The sequence below is a fragment of the Eptesicus fuscus genome, chromosome 2, assembly GCF_027574615.1.
Source record: "Eptesicus fuscus isolate TK198812 chromosome 2, DD_ASM_mEF_20220401, whole genome shotgun sequence".
NCBI lineage: Eukaryota > Metazoa > Chordata > Mammalia > Chiroptera > Vespertilionidae > Eptesicus > Eptesicus fuscus.
This window is the reverse complement of record NC_072474.1, coordinates 13,261,093-13,265,192: the sequence shown is the minus strand read 5'-3', so window position 1 is coordinate 13,265,192 and position 4,100 is coordinate 13,261,093. Positions and strand designations below refer to the sequence as shown.

General features: G+C 44.7%; 1 pseudogene; it reads right to left on the bottom strand.

Moving 5' to 3' along the window:
- Positions 1–2,915: 2,915 nt before the first annotated feature.
- LOC103299779 (microphthalmia-associated transcription factor-like) lies at positions 2,916–3,830 on the bottom strand (annotated as a pseudogene).
- Positions 3,831–4,100: the final 270 nt, after the last annotated feature.

Here is a 4,100-nt window from a genome sequence, read left to right as displayed (position 1 = left end):
TGTTGTGAATCCTGTCCTTTCCAGGGGCATGGGTGCTGGGAGTGCCCCAATGTCCATCAAGGAAGTTGGGCAGTGTTTCAGTTGTCTGCTTAACTTCCAAGAGAGCTTGTCTACTGAAAGAATGTGAGTACGGATATTTGTCTGTCTGTCTGGGCATGATTATCTGTTCATTAACTGGTCTATAAATATAAGTATGAGAGCCTGTGTAAAAGTGAAAGCACCAGCAATCTCCCAAAGGAGGCTAGTGCTGAAGTGGGGAAGGAAGAGAGCCCAAAACTGCTCCGGAGCGAGTATGAGATAGGGTAGTGTCAATGGGATTCACTAGGTAGGGTGGTAGGCTCTCAGCCTGCTGAATAGAGGAGCCCTGGGCTGGGAGACAGGGGTATAGTCAGAGAGATCAAGAGTAGTAAAGGAAGATAATTTAAGATCTTCTAGGGGCTTAAAGAGGAAAAATCTATGAGGGAAAGCAACTGTTACAGAAAGAAAAAAGTATCCTTAAATGTAAAAAGCCTAAATATACAGGATCTCAGACCATTTGCCTTGTTTCAGAACAGAGTAAATGGTTAATGCAGAAAGTGGAGGGGTGGGGTGTCGGCAGTTAATTATGAAGCAAGAAGAGATAGGTTTTTGTTGATTTTTAGTGGCTGCAGAACGCTCTGCTAGCGTATGGGTCTGGTCTGTAGCCTACCAGGTGCCTTATCTGAACTGCACTAGATTCAAGGTTGCAAGTTTTCTGCAAGCACCGTAAATCTTTCTCTGCCCCCTTTTGTTCCCTTTAACCTTTCTAATACACACAGAGAAAATCTCATTGTCCAGCCAGATTAAAAAAATATTCCTATCTCTGAGCCTGGTAGGGTGGGGTTACTGGGTGGGTGCTTCTTGGGCTGCATGGGAATGTTCAGCAAAGAAACTTTAAAATATAATATTTTGTTGGCCTTACTAGAAAAGAATTAATTCTGAAGTCAAGACCAAATCTCAAGATTATTAAAGTACATTTTCTTGAAAGCAAAAGTGTATTTAAAGTGTATTCATAAATATCAATCTAAGAAATGTTGACTGTTCACTTTTGGTAATCATTAAAGGATTGAGGTTTCTAAGAATAAAGAATTGTAATACATTAAAAAAAAAAATAAAGGTAGAGGGGCTAAATATCTAAGCTCCAGCCAGGCAATCCAGAGATCCCTTAGCCTCAGCAGAAACTTTTGCCTAGTGTGAGAGCAGTTAGGTAAGGGGGGTGAGGAGAACAAGCAGGAGGGGAGGTCAGACACCCAGAGCCAAGCAGCAGCAACAGTGACAAGTGAGGGGGACAGCAGACATTTACCTGACACTGGAGCTGCCCAGCTGCCACCCAGTGAATAATGAGCGTTTTACAAAAAGCAATACGTGACTTAGGCCTTTGGCTTGCTGGCTGCAGCAGTTAAACTAGAAGCCAGTAACTGCTACTAGCCTCCTGGCAGCCCCAGGAATAGAACAATGAGCCCGGGATCTGTAAAAGCAGCAGATAGAGCTAGTAAAAGTTTCCTGGTTGCAAATGTACTGAAAGGGTTAAGACTTCAGCAGCAGCTTCTGGTATTGCAAGGAATTGACAGGGGGGAAAAAAACAATAAACATTCCCTGAGTTAAAGGGCTTCCAGTGCCTTGAACTCTCCCAGAAAAGCTAAAGTTTAACCCCTTAGACTCAGGGGTGGGCCAAGACACCCTGTTGCAGGGTGAGGAACAGATGCCCTGCTCTTACTTACAGAGAAGCCTGTGGGAAAGGCCAAGGTCCCTGCCAGGGAAGAGGAGGGGTGGGAAGGCAAGGGCCTGATGCCCAAGCCCTCACAGGAGCACTGCTATGTACAAACTTGTCTCTCCCTGCAGCCCTTACTGTGTTTGGCTAGCCACTAGGAACCAAGCAGTGGAGAGAGACAGGGATGGCAAGGCCTTTAACTGATTCACAGGGTTAACAGGAAAGGGTAAAGGGAAGGCACTTTCCTTGGAATGGAGAACCTTTAGGATTCTCCTAGAGAGGAGGAGTCTGACTGAGGGACTGGCCATCAGCCTCCCAAATCATACAAGAGACAAACAAAGGGAGAGGGTTGACTGACTTATGGAGAAATTCCTGGCTGATGAACCATTTTGATACAGAATTTATGGAGTGGAGCCCTGATACTTTGTCCACTGGAGTCAAAGAAAGAATCCACAGACAGAAGATGGTATAGCAAAGATGGAAATTTATTGAAGAACAAGTAGACTCCCATGTGGGGAAAGGGAAAGAGTCACCCTGAGTTGCTTTTCCCTATGGCTTATAAAGGCTGCAGATCCTGGTGCCTTGATATCCCCTCTGATTGGTCATTATTCCCTTAGACTGGTTACTACAGTAACTCCTAGGCTCCCTCTCCCCCACCCCCCTCCTTCCCTATTGTTTTCCTATTCCCTTTGGGTTTTATTCTTCTCCTTCTGGATGAAGGGCTTCCTTCTCATTATTTTGTAAATATAGACATTTTGCTGTTCCCAGCTCCCTCATTCTATGGAAATGTACCTGTTGTAGCTTTTCAGCTTCCATATTCTATGGAAATATAACCCCTGCTGCTCTTAAGCCCTGTGCTTCCTCCATTCTCTTTTTATATCTTTTTTAGGTTCTTATGTAAGTTATTTTTACAGACAATTTGTAACCTTGAGTACATATCATATCTAACAAACACCTGTAACCTTGAGTATCATATCTATACAGGTACCGGACATCAATGTCAGCATATCAGTTAGATGGCTAGCTTGCAAGATCAGACAATTAATTTTATCTTTTTTATTCAAGCAAAAAACAAAGTTATTTTACAGTCCAAAAATAACAGAGTTGACCTACAGAATAAGAGACTAAGAATAACAGAGTACTTCAAACAGCAGTTTCAAACAGCAGTTTTCCAAAGGAGGGATTACTATGCTTCAGTAGGAGGGGAGCACTCATTAGCCAATGCTCTTACTTCAGATTCTGTGTGTTCTATTTTTATGTTGGGAAGGTGGGGTGGATAGGAGTTGCTGATGGTGAGGCCTTGGGGGCGGGGTGGGGGGGGTGGCAGTCCTTGATTGCCTTAAAGGTCAACCAAGTTTTCTGGAGACAGATAACATATTTGCCATTTGCAAGGCAGGATCCATCAAGCTCAGGATTTCGTCATAATAACTTGAGTCTAGCCTAATAATGTCATTGATAATATCATCTATCTGTATGCACGACACTCGTGTGTGTTCAAATGGTGGACATTCACTCTCAGCCATGTTTTATTCTGTAAAGGTATAAAATCCCTCTTTTTCACAGTTGGAGTTAAATATAAGCACAGCCATGAAGATGTTGGGTGCTCTGCTCCCTAGCCCTGGTAGCATGACATGATCACCAGGCTTTTTTGGACATGGCAGGCTCAACACTTGGTTGGCATGTTTATTTTTTAAAGCAGTAGAAAGGTATCTGCTGCATTTGGTTTGCTGTATGTAGTATTTAGTGGGATTTTCAAGGTGGGCCAGCATCTTAAGGACTTCCATTGGCAACTGTGTGACAGACAGAATGGTGGTGGGTGCGCTGACATCTATGGCTGGTGTCTGACTCACGGGCACTCTCTGTTGCATGAACTGAGACCCTGCAGCTCCTGCATCCCTGCACCCACACCTGCTAACACATGAGCTTCTGGCCTAGCAAGAGGTGTGATGCCACCCTGGAAGAGATTATTGGAGGTCCCACGATGTTTCTTGGAACTGCTGCTCTTCAGGGATTGACTTTTGAGTTCATAATGGGTTTGGGGCTCTTTGTGAAACTCCTCCTGGACTTTGAAATCCAGCATGGTGCCTGACTCCAACTGCATGACACCACTTTCCTGCCCTTCCACTGCCCAAAAGTGAGAACACAGCCCCTAGGCAGAGGGGAGGTGTCAAGGCCTGGATCCCAGGCACCCCTCACCGCCCCTCCCCACAGTGTCTAGCTCAGTCCACTAGCCTGTGCACCCACTCTGGCTGGAACAGGCATTTGTTGAAGTGATTAGTTAGCTTGTAGTGAAGTGTTCCTTATCTGAATTTGGCCCTCCAAACATATGAGAGGACCCCCATTGGAAAAGTTTCACACATTCTTTTGCTTT